Raw genomic sequence first — 18,638 nt, forward strand, 5'->3', positions numbered from 1 at the left:
TGACGCAGAGAGGAAGCGGGCGCGCATGCGCAGTGGGCGGGCGGTGGTTGCAAGCTGAGTCTCTGAAAGGCTGGGCAGCAGGGCTGGGAGTTCTCCTTGCGGTCCGGTGAGTATTTTTCTGGGGGAACAATTGAAAAAGCTGTGGATCTGAACATTTGGGTGGGTTTAGCAAACTTTTGGAAGAGTTTTGAAGGAGAAACTGGTGGCAGAAATGGGTTGCATGGAATGGATCCCATTAAAGTGGAATTATTGTGGTGCAAAAAAGTTGGGGAAAGAGTAAATTAATAGAAACAGATTTAGAATGCATCTACACTGTGGAATGAAGGCCTTCTGATGCCACTTTAACCTCCATAGCTCTGTACAATGGAAACCTGGGATTTGTAGTTTGCCAGGGTCACCAGAGGAAGCTAGAGACATTACAAAACTACAAACCCCAGGATCCCATAAAACTAAGCCACAGTTGTTGAAGGAGGTGCATCTACACTGTGGGATGAATGCCATAGCTCAGTACAATGGAACCCTGAGATTTGTAGTTTGCCTGGGGCACCACAGGTGGCTAGAGACATTGCAAAACTACAAATCCCAGGATCCCATAGAACTAAGCCACTAAGCAGTTGAAGGAAGTGCATCTACACTTTGGAATGAATGCCATAGCTCAGTATAATGGAACCCTGAGATTTGTAGTTTTCCTGGGGCATCAGAGGAGGCTAGAGACATTGCTGAACTACAAATCCCATAGAACTAAGCCATGGCAGTTGAAGGAGGTGCATCTACACTTTGGAATGAATGCCTTTTGCTGCCACTTTAACTGCCATAGCTCACGCCAATGGAACCCTAGGATTTGTAGTTTTCCTGGGGCACCAGAGGAGCCTAGAGACATTGCCGAACTACAAATCCCATAGAACTAAGCCACGGCAGTTGAAGGAGGTGCATCTATATTGTGGAATGAATGCTTTTTGGTGCCACTTTAACCGCCATAGCTTAGTACAATGGAACCCTGGGATTTTTAGTTTGCCTGGGGCATCAGACAAGGCTAGAGACATTGCCAAACTACAAATCCCATAGAACTAAGCCATGGCAGTTAAAGGAGGTGCATCTATATTGTGGAATGAATGCTTTTTGATGCCACTTTAACCGCCATAGCTTAGTACAATGGAACCCTGGGATTTGTAGTTTGCCTGGGGCACCAGAGGAGGCTAGAGACATTGCAAAACTACAAATCCCAGGATCCCATAAAACTAAGCCATAGTAGTTGAAGGAGGTGCATTTACACTTTGGAATGAATGCCATAGCTCAGTACAATGGAGCCCATGGAATTTGTAGTTTTCCTGGGGCACCAGACGAGTCTAGAGACATTGCCAAACTACAAATCCCATAGAACTAAGCCATGGCAGTTGAAGGAGGTGCATCTACACTATGGATTGAATGTCTTCTGATGCCACTTTAACCACCATAGCTCAGTACAATGGAACCCTGGGATTTGTAGTTTGCCTGGGGCACCAGAGGAGGCTAGAGACATTGCAGAACTACAAATCCCAGGATCCCATAGAACTGAGCCATGGCAGTTAAATGAGTGTCAAAGCACTTTACTTTTGTGCGAGACCCATTGCAATCATGTTTTTATTGATTTTGTTATGGTTTTATTATTCGATTGCTTTTATTGTATTGAAATTGTATTTTGTGGTCTTGGCACCAATTGTAGATCGCTCCGAGTCGCCTGCGGGCTGAGAGGGACGGTATCTAAATATAGTAAATAAATATAGTAATAAATAAATCAAGGGGGACTTTGATTTCCTACTACAAGGGTGTGTTTACCTATAGTTTTCATAGCACTGAGCCATGGCAGCTGAAGTGGGATCACAGTGCATACAGAGTAGATGCACCCAGTGTTGTTGTTGTCGTCTTTTTTCCTGCCCACTCTTCCCTCCTTTCCCTACAGCTCTTTCTTTGGAAATTGGGTAAAAAGGGATCCCCACCCAGGAAATGTACTCAGCCAGCTCTGGAGGGTTTCCTCCTCCTCCTCTGACTTGTCAATCAAGCCCAACCCTCACCCCTCCTCCCTGGGAAACTCCCTTCCTTCCTCTCTGCAAACTGCATGTCATTTGCTGCATGCGTAAAGCTATTCTACACATGCTGTAGAATTAATGCATTTTGATCCCACTTCACCTCCCTCAATGCTATGGAATCATAGAAGTCTTACAAGGTCTTTCATCTTCTCCACCTAATAGTGCTGGTGCCTCACTAAACTACAATTCCCTTGTTTCCATACCACTGAGCCATAGCATCTAGACTGCATAATTAATGCAGCTTGGTACTACTTCGCAACTACCATGGCTCAATGCTGTAGTATTCTGGGAGTTGTAGTTTGGTGAGGCACCAGCCTTCTTCGGCAGAGAAGGCTAAAGGTCTTGCAAAACTATGACTTCATGAGTTATAGAATCACAGAATACTTTGCAACTACCGTGGCTCAATGCTATAGTATCCTGGAAGTTGTAGTTTGGTGAGGCACCAGCCTTCGTCGGCAGAGAAGGCTAAAGGTCTTGCAAAACTATGACTTCCATGAGTCATAGAATCACAGAATATTTTGCAACTACCGTGGCTCAATGCTATAGTATCCTGGGAGTTGTAGTTTGGTGAGGCACCAGCCTTCTTCGGCAGAGGTCTTGCAAAACTACAACTTCCATGAGTCATAGAATCACAGACTACTTTGCAACTACTGTGGCTCAATGCTATAGTATCCTGGAAGTTGTAGTTTGGTGAGGCACCAGCCTTCGTCGACAGAGAAGGCTAAAGGTCTTGCAAAACTATGACTTCCATGAGTCATAGAATCACAGAATATTTTGCAACTACCGTGGCTCAATGCTATAGTATCCTGGGAGTTGTAGTTTGGTGAGGCACCAGCCTTCTTCGGCAGAGAAGGCTAAAGGTCTTGCAAAACTACGACTTCCATGAGTTGGAAGAGACCTTGTGGGCCATCCAGTCCAACCACATTCTGCCAAGAAGCAGGAAAATTGCATTCAAAGCTCCCCTGCCAGATGACCATCCAGCCTCTGTTTAAAAGCTTCCAAAGAAGGAGCCTCCACCACACTCCGGGGCAGAGAGTTCCACTGCTGAACGGCTCTCATAGTCAGGAAGTTCTTCCTCATGTTCAGATGGAATCTCCTTCCTTGTAGTTGAAAGCCATTGCTCCACGTCCTAGTTTCCAAGGTAGCAAAAAACAAGCTTGCTCCCTCCTCCTCCCTGTGGCTTCCTCTCACATACTTATACATGGCTATCATGTCTCCTCTCAGCCTTCTCTTCTTCGGGCTAAACATACCCAGCTCTTTAAGCCGCTCCTCATAGGGCTTGTTCTCCAGACCCTTGATCAATTACAGATCCACCTAACCGTAGTTTTGCCTAGCCCACATTGGACTAGTTTGTTTGCCAGAAGGTCATGGAGTCCATAGCATTGGGCCGATGATGATGTCAAACTGCTTTCATTCCGCAGTATAGATGTGCCCTGTATCAGGCCATAGCACAATTCCTGGGAGATGTAGTCTTTTAAGAAAGTTGTGAGCCTTGTCTCCCAAACAGTGCTGATGCCTCACAATATTCTATAGTATGGAGTCGTGCCAAACTGCATTAATTCTACAGTGTGGATGCCAAACTACAGTGTGGATGCGTCTAACGTTGTTCTTGTCTGTTAGCTTTGTGGATTTTTCTGTTTACCTTTGTGCAAGCTGTTCGTTTCAGGGTCAGTGTATTTTCCACCTCTGTTAGACTAAAGAAAATGATGCTATTTCTTTCTTTCCTGATTTTTGAGAAAGGCATAGGCATTCCCATTATGGAAAATAGTCCATAATAAGACTTGGTGTGATCAAAGTCCCAAGTTCTACTTGCAGGTTCAAAGATACCTGATAGAAACTTTGCAGAGTAGCAGCTGTCTAACATAGAACAAGCTTTGCCGGCTCAATTCCCCCTAGATGTTGTTGTTGTTGTTTTTGTTGTTGTTGTTGTTGTTGTTGTTGTTGTTATATTTATCTTTTTATCTATACCCCACTTTATCTCCCCAAAGGGGACTCAAAGTTGGCTGCAGGATCCTAGCATTGACACCCAAGCCATCTAATCATCTGGAGGGCACCATCATCAGCTTTGAATATGTTCTTAATCCATTTTTGAGGATTGTTGTAGGTTTTTCGGGCTATATGGCCATGTTCTAGAGGCATATTTCTTCTGACGTTTCGCCTGCATCTATGGCAAGCATCCTCAGAGGTAGTGAGGTCTGTTGGAAATAGGACAATGGGTTTATATATCTGTGGAATGACCAGGGTGGGGCAAAGAACTCTTGTCTGCTGGAGCTAGGTGTGAATGTTTCAACTGACCACCTTGATTAGCATTTGATGGCCTGGCAGTGCCTGGGGCAATCTTTTGTTGAGGGGCGATTAGATGTCCTTGATTGTTTCCTCTCTGTTGTTTTGCTGTTGTAATTTTAGAATTTTTTAATACTAGTAGCCAAATCATAGAATCATAGAATCAAAGAGTTGGAAGAGACCTCATGGGCCATCCAGTCCAAACCCCTGCCAAGAAGTAGGAATATTGCATTCAAATCACCCCTGACAGATGGCCATCCAGCCTCTGTTTAAAATCTTCCAAAGAAGGAGCCTCCACCACACTCTGGGGCAGAGAGTTCCACTGCTGAACTTCTCTCACAGTCAGGAAGTTCTTCCTCGTGTTGAGATGGAATCTCCTTCCTTGTAGTTTGAAGCCATTGCTCCACGTTCTAGTTTCCAAGGTAGCAAAAAACAAGCTTGCTCCCTCCTCCTCCCTGTGGCTTCCTCTCACATACTTATACATGGCTATCATGTCTCCTCTCAGCCTTCTCTTCTTCGGGCTAAACATACCCAGCTCTTTAAGCCGCTCCTCATAGGGCTTGTTCTCCAGACCCTTGATCAATTACAGATCCACCTAACCGTAGTTTTGCCTAGCCCACATTGGACTAGTTTGTTTGCCAGAAGGTCATGGAGTCCATAGCATTGGGCCGATGATGATGTCAAACTGCTTTCATTCTGCAGTATAGATATGCCCTGTATCAGGCCATAGCACAATTCCTGGGAGATGTAGTCTTTTAAGAAAGTTGTGAGCCTTGTCTCCCAAACAGTGCTGATGCCTCACAATATTCTATAGTATGGAGTCGTGCCAAACTGCATTAATTCTACAGTGTGGATGCCAAACTACAGTGTGGATGCGTCTAACGTTGTTCTTGTCTGTTAGCTTTGTGGATTTTTCTGTTTACCTTTGTGCAAGCTGTTCGTTTCAGGGTCAGTGTATTTTCCACCTCTGTTAGACTAAAGAAAATGATGCTATTTCTTTCTTTCCTGATTTTTGAGAAAGGCATAGGCATTCCCATTATGGAAAATAGTCCATAATAAGACTTGGTGTGATCAAAGTCCCAAGTTCTACTTGCAGGTTCAAAGATACCTGATAGAAACTTTGCAGAGTAGCAGCTGTCTAACATAGAACAAGCTTTGCCGGCTCAATTCCCCCTAGATGTTGTTGTTGTTGTTTTTGTTGTTGTTGTTGTTGTTGTTGTTGTTGTTATATTTATCTTTTTATCTATACCCCACTTTATCTCCCCAAAGGGGACTCAAAGTTGGCTGCAGGATCCTAGCATTGACACCCAAGCCATCTAATCATCTGGAGGGCACCATCATCAGCTTTGAATATGTTCTTAATCCATTTTTGAGGATTGTTGTAGGTTTTTCGGGCTATATGGCCATGTTCTAGAGGCATATTTCTTCTGACGTTTCGCCTGCATCTATGGCAAGCATCCTCAGAGGTAGTGAGGTCTGTTGGAAATAGGACAATGGGTTTATATATCTGTGGAATGACCAGGGTGGGGCAAAGAACTCTTGTCTGCTGGAGCTAGGTGTGAATGTTTCAACTGACCACCTTGATTAGCATTTGATGGCCTGGCAGTGCCTGGGGCAATCTTTTGTTGAGGGGCGATTAGATGTCCTTGATTGTTTCCTCTCTGTTGTTTTGCTGTTGTAATTTTAGAATTTTTTAATACTAGTAGCCAAATCATAGAATCATAGAATCAAAGAGTTGGAAGAGACCTCATGGGCCATCCAGTCCAAACCCCTGCCAAGAAGTAGGAATATTGCATTCAAATCACCCCTGACAGATGGCCATCCAGCCTCTGTTTAAAATCTTCCAAAGAAGGAGCCTCCACCACACTCTGGGGCAGAGAGTTCCACTGCTGAACTTCTCTCACAGTCAGGAAGTTCTTCCTCGTGTTGAGATGGAATCTCCTTCCTTGTAGTTTGAAGCCATTGCTCCACGTTCTAGTTTCCAAGGTAGCAAAAAACAAGCTTGCTCCCTCCTCCTCCCTGTGGCTTCCTCTCACATACTTATACATGGCTATCATGTCTCCTCTCAGCCTTCTCTTCTTCGGGCTAAACATACCCAGCTCCTTAAGCCGCTCCTCATAGGGCTTGTTCTCCAGACCCTTGATCATTATAGTCGCCCTCCTCTGGACACATTCCAGATTTTGTTCATTTTCATGGTTTCCTCCTTTCTGTTGAAATTGTCTACATGCTTGTGGATTTCAATGGCTTCTCTGTGTAGTCTGATATGGTGGTTGTGAGAGATGTGAGAGATATGGTGGTTGTGAGGTTGTGAGAGACAGTTGCCAAGTCAGGTTTGTTTTTGCCCCTGATTCTTTGATGGGAAGCTTGCTGATTTTTTTTCCACATCAGGGGCAACTTGAGAAACTGCAAGTCGCTTCTGGTGTGAGAGAATTGGCCGTCCTTTCAGAAAACCTTTTGGAGAGTTAAATAATGCAAAAAACTATCCTTTTAGTCAAAACATTCTTAAATTCTTAGCCAATGGAGCAATGTATTGGGGATGAGTCTACCAGATCCAGGTCTCTCTTGGGTTGGTTGGTTTGTTTCTCCAATTTCCAGTGTGTGTTTTTTTCTGTTTTGATGGGACTTAAAGGCTGCTCAGGTATGTCATTTATAATTGTGCATCATGGCAAAAGAATGCCGGTCCCAAGATGGCACAGGTAATAATGTCCTAGGTGTGTCCTCATTGCTTTTTGGCACGCGGGCTGCCAGCTGAGTGGAAACAGGAAATAAAGCACATACCAGAAAGGTATGTTTGCTTCTAGAGCGGCACTTGAGTGACAAGAGCTCCCTTCGGTCTCTGTGCTGTTTGCTCTGCAAATGTGTACACACTCGACATGTTTCCACAACACTGGGGCATCTCCTAGGACAGGGTTTGGGAATTGCTGGCCTCCAAGATGCAGGGTTCACTGGGACAGCTCCGGAAAACAGAACCATTGTGTCCCTTTTTTTAAAAGATGGAAAAGAACTAATGGGGGAGGAAGAGGATGGGGAGGCAGGGCTATTCATAACTCTGTTCCGGAAAATGACTTTTTAAAATTGGAATTTTCTTACTGCACCAGGCTGTGGCTTATTTATTTACTAGCTTGGGGACCCGGCGGTGTCCGGGTTATTTGAGAAAGGCATTATTTACCTGTGCTCCAAGTTCAGTCTGCCTTTGAAGACAGCTCGGAAGCTCCAACTAGTCCAACGCTCGGCAGCCATGATATTAAGAGGAGCGAAGCGCAGGGAGCATACAACTCCTTTGCTGCTCCAGCTCCACTGGCTGCCGATTTGCTACCGGGCTCAATTCAAAGTGCTGGCGTTGGCCTATAAAGCCCTAAACGGTTCTGGCCCAAGCTACCTATCCCAACGTATCTCTGTCTATGAACCCGCCAGGACTCTAAGATCTTCTGGGGAGGCTCTGCTCTCGATCCCGCCTGCGTCACAAGCATGGCTGGCGGGGACGAGGGACAGGGCCTTCTCTGTGGTGGCCCCTCGGCTGTGGAACGCCCTTCCCATGGACGTTAGATCAGCCCCTTCGTTATTGGTGTTTCGAAGGAAACTAAAAACCTGGCTGTTTGAACAGGCGTTCGGATAAACAGTGCAATGTACACGATGAATATAGGATACAGGAATATAGGAACGGAATTATGGATGACGATTTGGATCACGATTTGTAATGTGTTGGTATTGATGTGTTATTACCATGTATATTATGTTGTTAATGGTTTTTAAATTTTGTATGTTGTTGGACTGACTTTTTGCTCTTGTTGTGAACCGCGTTGAGTCACCTACGGGCTGAGAAACTGCGGTATACAAGCAAAGTAAATAAATAAATAAATAAATAAATAGATCCAATGTCAGTTGGGTTCAGTGAGTGCGGGTGAACTACAACTCCCATATGCGAGTGCCATCGTCCATGGTCCATCCTCCTCCAAACTGCACCAGGATGTAGAGTGGGTCATGGGGGTTCTGTGTGTTGAGGCTCAGCGTCCTGGCAGTGAAGCTACTACCAGTTGTAGGAGGAAAAGGAGTGATGCTGAGTTAGAGGAGTTTGACTTGATCAACCATTGGTGTGGGTTGCAGTGGTCTCAGGAAGTGCTGTGTCTTGACGCAGAGTGAACTACAACTTCCACTCTGTGGAGTCAGTCCCCCAAACTCCTACAGAATGTTCAGTTGCTGATCAATTCCTCTGTTTGCTGTGTGCCATAGGAAAAGGTTATGGAAGAAGCGGTGGGTGGGGTTGTGCAAATGAAAGGGAAAGGAACCCTGGGAGGTGTCTTTGGTGGAGGAAAAACAGAAAATCTCCACTGAAATGGTCCCCGCATGAAAGCCTCCACTTGGGTAGTGGGCAGGATGGTGTTTGTGGAGGACATTGGCAGGGCTCTTGGACATGTTCATGGTAACCTGCAATGTGAGTTTTGGGAGGGCCATGGGTATCTTCAGCTCAGTGAGCACTACAGCCTGTTTGTGGAGGTGGGTCTCTTTCTGGGTAAACAGACACCCCTGCCCCCTGCCACATACACACATTTTCACTTTTATTATATGTATAGATTTATTTATTGTGTCAGAAACAAACTGAGGCTACAGTTGTAATGTATTTAAAAACTTGGTATGATACACAATGTCTTTTGACCAGTAGCTGGCCACTTGGAGTGTCTCTGGTGAAGAAGGTCCTCCATTGTGCACGTGGCAGGGCTCAGGCTGCATTGTAGAAGGTGGTCTGTGGTTTGCTCTTCTCCACACTTGTATGTCGTGGACTCCACTTTGTGGCCCCATTTCTTAAGGTTGGCTCTGCACCTCGTGGTGCCAGAGCACAGTCTGTTCAGTGTTCTAAGTCGCCCAGTCTTCTGTGTGCCTAGGAGGAAGTATCTCATTCGGTTTCAGCCATGGCTTGAGGTTCTGGGTTTTAGCCTGCCACTTTTGGACTCCAGCTTGCTGAGATGTTCCTGGGAGTATCTCTGTAGATCTTTGGAATTTGTTTCTAGATTTAAGGCATTGGCGTACTGGCTGATATCTAAACAGGGAATGGGCCAGAGTGGTCACTGCCTTGGTCCTTTCATTGTTGGTGGCTATTTCCCAGCAGATGTCAGGTGGTGCAGTACTATCTAAACCAGTGGTTCTCAACCTTCCTAATGCCGTGACCCCTGAATACAGTTCCTCATGTTGTGGTGACCCCCAACCATAACATTATTTTTGTTGCTACTTCATAAGTGTAATTTTGCTACTGTGATGAATTGTAATGTAAATATCTGATATGCAGGATGTATTTTCATTCACTGGACTAAATTTATCACAAATACACGATACGCCAAAATTTGAATACTGGTGTGGTGTGGGGTTGATTTTGTAATTTGGGAGTTGAAGTTGCTGGGATTTATAGTTCACCTACAATCAAAGAGCATTCTGAACTCCACCAACATTGGCACACAGAACTTCCATAACCAACAGAAAATGCTGGAAGGGTTTGGTGGGCACTGACCTTGAGTTTTGGAGTTGTAGTTCACTTACATTCAGAGAGCCCTGTGGATGCAAACATAGAATCATAGAATCAAAGAGTTGGAAGAGACCTCCTGGGCCATCCAGTCCAACCCCATTCTGCCAAGAAGCAGGAATATTGCATTCAAATCACCCCTGACAGATGGCCATCCAGCCCCTGTTTAAAAGCTTCCAAAGAAGGAGCCTCCACCACACTCCGGGGCAGAGAGTTCCACTGCTGAACGGCTCTCACAGTCAGGAAGTTCTTCCTCATGTTCAGATGGAATCTCCTCTCTTGTAGTTTGAAGCCATTGTTCCATTGCATCCTAGTCTCCAAGGAAGCAGAAAACAAGCTTGCTCCCTCCTCCCTGTGGCTTCCTCTCACATATTTATACATGGCTATCATATCTCCTCTCCGCCTTCTCTTCTTCAGGCTAAACATGCCCAGCTCCTTAAGCCACTCCTCATAGGGCTTGTTCTCCAGACCCTTGATCATTTTAGTCGCCCTCCTCTGGACACATTCCAGCTTAGTGTCAATATCTCTCTTGAATTGCGGTGCCCAGAACTGGACACAATATTCCAGGTGTGGTCTAACCAGAGCAGAATAGAGGAGTAGCATTACTTCCCTAGATCTGGACACTAGGCTCCTCTTGATGCAGGCCAAAATCCCATTGGCTTTTTTTGCCGCCACACCACATTGTTGGCTCATGTTTAACTTGCTGTCCACGAGGACTCCAAGATCTTTTTTCACACGTACTGCTCTCGAGCCAGGCATTGTCCTCCATTCTGTATCTTTGCATTTCGTTTTTTCTGCCTAAGTGGAGTATCTTGCATTTGTCACTGTTGAACTTCATTGTGTTAGTTTTGACCCATCTCTCTAATCTGTCAAGATCGTTTTGAATCCTGCTCCGTCCTCTGGAGTATTGGCTATCCCACCCAATTTGGTGTCGTCTGCAAACTTGATGATCCTGCCTTCTAACCCTTCATCTAAGTCATTAATAAAGATGTTGAACAGGACCGGGCCCAGGACAAAACCCTGCGGCACTCCGCTCGTCACTTCTTTCCAGAATGAAGAAGCCTTGGGGAGAATCACCCTCTGGGTTCGTCCATTTAACCAATTCCAGATCCACCTCACTGTAGTTTTGCCTCGCCCACACTGGACTAGTTCCCTTGCCAGAAGGTCATGGGGGACCTTGTCGAAGGCCTTCCTGAAATCCAGGTACGCTACATCCACGGCATTCCCCGCATCTACCCAGCTTGTAACTCTATCGAAAAAAGAGAAACTGAAGACCACTGACTACGCTTCTGGGAGATGTAGTCCAGAAAAAGATCCCAACTCTCCCAAATTCCTTTTCCCTCAACACCTTCCTCCTGTGCTCCCAACAGACGATGCTGCCTAAGGAAGACTTAGGCATTGCATGTCAAAAAAGGCAACTTTTCCAAGTTCCTGTCTCTTCTCCCCTATGGGAAAATAATAATTCTGTCCTAGCAACTGACCATGCTGCCTTTGGGGGATACTGGGAGTTGTAGTTCCCAAAAGGGAACTCATTCAAGGGTTCTTATCTAGATATTTTTGATGCCAAATGTTTTCAAGACAATTAAAGAGTTTACCGATTTGCTGGTCCAAAGCAAGTGTCTTTGGACCAGTTTCAGGCTTCAGCTTGGTGATGGAAAACTGATAAGCCCTTCCTTCTCTGGTCCAGGTTCATCCAGAGGCTGATGGGGAGAAGACACAAGTAAGGCAGGAAGGATAACACAATTGCAGCATTAGCGCTCTGGCCCAAAACTAGCCCTTTTGATTTGCCTCTGAGGTCATTTTCTATTTTAAAGTATGAGCAACAAGGTTTGGTTTAGGAGGATTATCAGCAAACTCAGAATCCTGTCTAGCTGTGTCACAGCAGCACTGACTCCCCTCTGATAACATTCTCCAAAATCTTCAAAACGATGGAGATCAGAGTCCTGAGTACCTGTGTTTTGGAGGTATCTGCTAAAATGTTTGATCAAGATTTCAATTTTTTTTTCATGTCAGGAGTGACTTGAGAAACTGCAAGTCATTTCTGGTGTGAGAGAATCAGCCGTCTGCAAGGACGTCGCTCAGGTGTTGCCCAGATGTTTTACTATCCTGTGGGAGGCTTCTTTCATGTTCCCACATGAGAAGCTGGAGCTGACAGACGGGAGCTCACCCCCGCTCCCTGGATTTGAACGCAGTCCTGGCAGTGCAAAGGTTTTACAGTGGCTCCTTCTAGATTTCAGTTCAGGGCAAATGGCAATATTTATTTATTTATTTATTTATGACATTTATATGCCACCCTTCTCACCCCAAAGGGGACTCAGAGCGGCTTTCATGATATATAAACGTACAATATATTATATTATTAGCATAGTACAATATCAGTATTATATATTATTATATTGTACTATACCATTACAGGTTAACTTAGTTTTGTGTGTGTGTGTGTTTGTGTGTGTGTCTGTATATATAGTATTTATATCTATATATATATCTATATCTATCTATCTATCTATCTATATATATATATATATATATAGCGTGTGTGTATCCAGCTGTGCCTCCTCTGAGCTCAACACCAGCAGTCTCTCCGGTTGAGAATTTAGGACAGAGGAGGGAGTATTCTGGCTCTAGTAACCTGACAGAGGGGCACTCCCCCTCTTCTACCATAACTACAGATCCTGGAACTACAACTGTAACTACAGAGGGGCCTTGTGGCGCTAAACGCAAACAAAAGAAGGCATCCTTCAAGTCAACAACTGAAAACCACGCTGCCGTAGGTGGAATAAGGCTGAGCAGGGAGTACGGATTAGGTGTGTGTGTGTGTATGTGTGTGTGTGTATGTGTATATCTATCTATCTATCTATCTATCTATCTATCTATCTATCATCTATCTATATCCTGCCAACCCAGCAGTTTGAAAATATGCAAATGTGAGTAGATCAATAGGTACCGCTCCGGCAGGAAGGTAATGGCGCTCCATGCAGTCATGCTGGCCACATGATCTTGGAGGTGTCTATGGACAACGCTGGCTCTTCAGCTTAGAAATGGAGACGAGTACCACACCCCAGAGTTGGACACAACTGGACTTCATGTCAGGGGAAAAGCTCTACCTTTACCCTTCTCCCTGTCTGTCTGTCTCTCTCTCTCTATATATATATAATTGTGTGTGTGTGTGTGTATATATAGTGTGTGTAAATGTCCTGGTCCTCAAACACTCTCTGCTTCATTCAGAAAAATGCTGCAGTCTCAGAGCTCAGGCGGTGTTGTATTTCAGTGTCAATGTTGACTTTTGTGGAGAGGTGGATACCGAGGTAGCGGATATTTGCAGGATTTTTTTGGAGGCAACGCTGATGGAATCATTCCAGTATACACACACACACAAAACTAAGTTAACCTGTATCAATAGTTACAACACTGAGCAAAAGAGACAAAGAGTTTGGGGAGAACTCAGAAAAGTTGTCTGAACATCTTATTAATTGTTATAAACTAGACTTATGGCGACCTTGGGAATGCGAGATTTCCAAGTCACCCAGTTGTCATCTTGCGAACCATGGCTTCTTTGATCCAGTCTATCCACCTGTAATTGCAGCCTTCCTCTTTTCCATCTGCCTTACTAAGCATTACTTAACTGTCTTTTCTCGTGAGTCATGCCTTTTCATGCTATGCCGAAAATACAGTTTAGTCATCTCGGCTTCTAGAAATGGTTCAGGCTTGATTTCCTCTGAGAATCATAGAATCCTAGAGTTGGAAGAGTCCTGGTAGGCCATCGAGTCCAGCCCCCTGCCAAGAAGCAGGAAAATCACATTCAAAGCACTCCTGACAGATGGCCATCCAGCCTCTGTTTTAAAGCCTCCAAAGAAGGAGCCTCTACCACTCTCCGGGGCAGAGAGTTCCACTGCTGAACAGCTCTCACTGTCAGGAAGTTCTTCCTAAAGTTCAGGTGGAATCCCTTTCCTGTAGTTTGAAACCATAGTTCCACGTCCTAGTTTCCAGGGCAGCAGAAAACAAGCTTGCTGCCTCCTCCCTGTGACTTCCTCTCACATATTTCCTCCCTGTGACTTCCTCTCAGCCTTCTCTTCTTCAGTCTAAACATGCTCAGCTCTTTAAGCCGCTCCTCATAGGGTTTGTTCTCCAGACCCTGGATCATTTTAGTTGCCTTCTTCTGGACACATTCCAGCTTGTCGACTTCTCCCTTAAATTGTGGTGCATGTTCCTCATAGGGCTTGCTCTCCAGACCCTTGATCACCTGTAAATTATAGGTGTTAACCTATAAAGCCCTAAACGACTCCGGCCCTGTTTACCTCTCCGAACGTATTCTCCCCTACGAACCATCAAGACCACTAAGGTCGTCTGGAGGGGCCCTGCTCTCAGTCCCACCGCCTGCACAAGAACGGCTGGTGGGGACGAGGGACAGGGCCTTCTCGATGGTGGCCCCTCGACTTTGGAACTCCCTGCCATTAGAGATCAGAACTGCCCCCTCCCTCATGACGTTCAGGAAACTAACAAAGACCTGGTTGTGGAACGCGGCATTTGACAACTGATTTAATTCTTTGCCCACATGAAAGGAGGATGATGAATGGGATTGTGATGGTGTTGGACGATTTGGCTCTTTTAACTGGGGTGATAATGTTTTAATGTGTATGGTGCTGATATTTTAATCGTGTAATGAAGTGGCATTGTGTTGTTATTGTATATTCTTTGTATGTTAACACATGTTGTGAACCGGTCCGAATCCCTCTTTGAAGGTGAGAGGGTCGGTATATAAAACCTCGAAATAAATAAATAAAATAAATAAATTGCATCAGCCCCAAATCTGTGTATAATTAGGCTGTGCAATTTTTGCCTTGTCCTCCCACTATGTAGCCATTTGTCCTCCAAATGTAATGGCTGGGTTAAAAAGCAAGGAGAGAAAAGAAAGCCCAAGGCTGTGGAAACTCCTATTGCACGCATGACTACTTGGATGAAGGTCCACATATAGTGGAATGGATTTCCCCGGCAAGTTCATTCTTGCATTGGAAAGTCACATGAGCTTTTGTATCGGCTGAATCTCGGCATGCTTTGCAACCCAAAGAGCCGGTTTAATGCCTGAAGGCAACTACACAAAGTTCTCATGCGGTGAGAAATGCCCAAAGAGAGGAAGCGAAGCTTGACTGGAAGAGACAGTAGGACCTTGGTGTTGCAATAGTTTTTTGGGCTCTTGCCTCCTTCCGGAGAGAACCAAATAATGAACCCTTTTAGCATACGTTAGTTGGTGGGAATGGTTGCATACCACCAGCATCCCTTTGGAGAAGCAAAAAAACGAAAACGAGGCTCAAAATAATGAGCACATCAAAACCTAAGCTGAAAAAAAACATGTTCCCTGTATGTATCCCATCAATTGCACTCATCTTGCAAATGTTCCGTCGGCACCGGCCCCAGGATTGTGGTCTTGTTATGATTATAAACAGATTTGCACAATGTCAGAGACGTGGGGAAAGGGGGGAGAACACCGCACAATGGCAACTTGGCAAAGGGATCTGCAACTTGGCAGCGAACGGCGCTGCGATAATTAGTTTCAGGAAGCCATTTCCTTTTGAGATATTGGCGCACACTGAAGTATGCTCCAGAAGAGGGAGAGAACATTGGTGTGCTTGAAGTTGGAAGCTTGGTTTCTCTGCTGTATGGGACTGACTTGTAAAAAAACAAAACACCAGAATGTTCCAGTGGAAGCAAAACAACAAAATATGGAAACGCTTTACATTAGATCAGTGGTTCTCAACCTTCCCAATGCCACAACCTCTTGATACAGTTCCTCATGCTGTGGTGATCCCAAACCATAACATTATTTTCTTTGCTACTTCATAACTGTAATTTTGCTACTGTTATGAATTGTAATGTAAATATCTGATATGCAGGATGTATTTTCATTCACTGCACCAAATTTGGCACAAATACATACCCGACTCCCAGGTTGAGAATTGCTGATGAAAGGGGTCCAATGTAAACAACCAACCCAGTTGTTGCTCAGTACATGATGGCAACAATCCTGGACAGTAGTGGCTCCCAAAGTGACCCATTTAAGGTGGAATCAGGTGTCAAACAGGGATGTGTTATTGCTCCAACTTTATTCTCCATCTTCATCGCTATGATACTTCACCTTGTTGACGGGAAGCTTCCCACTGGAGTGGAAATAATCTGTCGGACTGATAGCAAGCTATTTAGCCTCGGCAGAGTGAAAGCCAAAACCAAGGTTACAACAACATCTGTTATAGAACTCCAGTATGCTGATGACAACGTCATCTGTGGACATTCAGAAGAAAACCTACAAGCCACTCTAAACACCTTTGCAGAAGCATACGAGAAGCTCGGCCTGTCATTGAACATCGAGAAAGCCAAAGTCCTTTTCCAGCAGTCACCAGGCAATCCCTCTCCAATGCCAGAGATACAGCTTAATGGTGTAACATTAGAAAATATTGACCATTTCCACTCCCTTGGCAGCCACCTCTCCACCAAAGTCAACATTGACACCGAAATACAACACCGCTTGAGCTCTGCAAGTGCAGCACTTTTCCAAATGAAGCACAGAGTGTTTGAGGACTGGGACATCCATCGGGATACCAAGGTGCGTGTTTATGAAGCTATTGTCCTCCCAACCCTGCTTTACGCCTGTGAAACGTGGACTATCTACAGATGTCACATGCAACTACTGGAACGATTCCATCAGCGCTGCATCCAAAAAATCCTGCAAATCTCTTGGAAAGACAAGCAGACAAATATCAGCATGCTGGAAGAAGCAAAGACCACCAGCATTGAAGTGATGTTCCTCGGCCATCAACTCCGCTGGACTGGCCACGTTGTCCAGATGCCCGACCACCGTCTCCCAAAGCAGTTGATTTACTCTGAACTCAAGAATGGAAAACAGAATGTTGGTGGACAGGAAAAGAGATTTATAGATGGGCTCAAAGCCAGCCTTAAAATCTGTGGCATAGGCACTTGGCTTGGGTAACCACGGAAAAATTTGGTTCTCAACTCGTTTTGTTTTTAGGGGGCCCTTGCATTTCGTTTTTTTAATAATTCCGAAATTTTCCTTTTAAAAATTTCGAAATATACGAAATTTCGTATAATTACGAATCGATTCGTTAATGGCGGACGTGATTGCGCAATATGCTAAAAAAACCTCCAAATGGGACAGGGGGAACTTCTGAAGCTTCTCTCTCCCTCTGTTGTTGACTGTTGGTGTGATAAAACAAACAACTATAAAACTTGCACCAGACATGCGAAAATAATTACGAAATAATTACGAAATAATTAGAAAATAATTACGAAATAAATTGAAAAAATTGTTTCGAATCTAATTTACTCCTCACACTATTCCTGCATGGCTCAATATTGGATCGTAAGCTAATTTAAATACGAATTAATAACGAATTGCGAAATTAATGAACGAAACCGCCCAAGCCTAATAGACACTGAGAACTGGGAAGCACTGGCCTGTGAGCACTCCAGCTGGAGGTCAGCTGTGACCAGTAGTGCTGCAGAATTTGAAGAGGCACGAATGGAGGGAGAAAGAGAGAAATGTGCCAAGAGGAAGGCGCATCAAGCCAACCACAACCGGGACTGCCTTCCACCTGGAAACCAATGCCCTCACTGCGGGAGAAGACTCAGATAAAGACTAGGGCTCCACAGTCACCTGCTGACCCACCCTGGAGGATTATCCTGCTTGGACAATGAGGGATCGCCTAAGTAAGTAAGTAAGTGTTGCTCAGTTCAGTTGCCACTCTAGAGCAGCTCAGAAGTGTATGAAAGGGCTTCCCGGATATGCTCATCGGTTTATATGTAGAGCATTGTGAAGTTGTTTTCCTTCCCTCCCACCTTCCATGCCCCAACACTTAATGGCAAATTTATTACAGGAAACCAAACCTTCTCCCCAAAGTGCCATTGCCTCCATCAGTAATACATCAGAGCGCTGTCTTAGGGAGCAGCAAATGGATTGAGCGGCCCCTCGGGAGCATTTGCTAATAAACACCTTGTCATGCGCCTTTCCAAATATGGCTCCATTATATCCAAGGAAGATGCTGAAGTTCACATGCAGACACACTCTTGGTATTAGAATCAGCAGAATGGGAAGGGAAATCTCATGCTCATAATGTCGTATGTTGTATGTACATTATTTTCATTGCTACTCCATAACTGTAATTTTGCTACTCTTATGAATTGTAATGTAAACATCTGATATGCAGGATGGATTTCCATTCACTGGACCAAATTTGGCACAAATACCCGATATGCCCACATTTGAATACTGGTGGGGTTGACGGTGGATTGATTTTTTCATATGGGAGTTGTAGTTGCTGGGATTTATAGCTCACCTACAATCAAAGAGCATTCTGAACTCCACCAATGATGGAACTGAACCAAACTTGGCACACAGAACTCCCAAGACCAACAGAAAATACTGGAAGGGTTTGGTGGGCATTGATTTTGAGTTTTGGAGTTGTAGTTCACCTACATCCAGAGAGCACTGTGGACTCAAACAATGATGGATCTGCACCAAACTTGGCACAAATATTGAATATGTCCGAATGTGAAGACTGGTGCAGTTAGGGGAAAATAGACCTTGACATTTGGGAGTTGTAGTTACTGGGATTTATAGTTCACCTACAACAAAAGAGCATAGTCAGTCCTACCAATGATAAAATTGGGCCAAACTTCCCACACAGAACCGCCATGACCAACAGAAAATACTGTGTTTTCTGATGGTCTTTGGCGACCCCTCTGACATCCCTTTGCGACCCCCCAGG

General features: G+C 44.8%; 1 protein-coding gene across 1 annotated transcript in view; it reads left to right on the forward strand.

Moving 5' to 3' along the window:
* LOC132762363 (tropomodulin-3-like) overlaps positions 1–18,638 on the forward strand; it is a 68,523-nt gene continuing 49,885 nt past the window's right edge. The window contains exon 1 of the mRNA XM_067471406.1: positions 1–106. The gene's annotated coding sequence lies outside the window, so the exon portion shown is untranslated. The remainder of the gene's footprint in view (positions 107–18,638) is intronic.

Source organism: Anolis sagrei, chromosome 9, assembly GCF_037176765.1.
Source record: "Anolis sagrei isolate rAnoSag1 chromosome 9, rAnoSag1.mat, whole genome shotgun sequence".
NCBI classification, from domain to species: Eukaryota; Metazoa; Chordata; class Lepidosauria; order Squamata; family Dactyloidae; genus Anolis; species Anolis sagrei.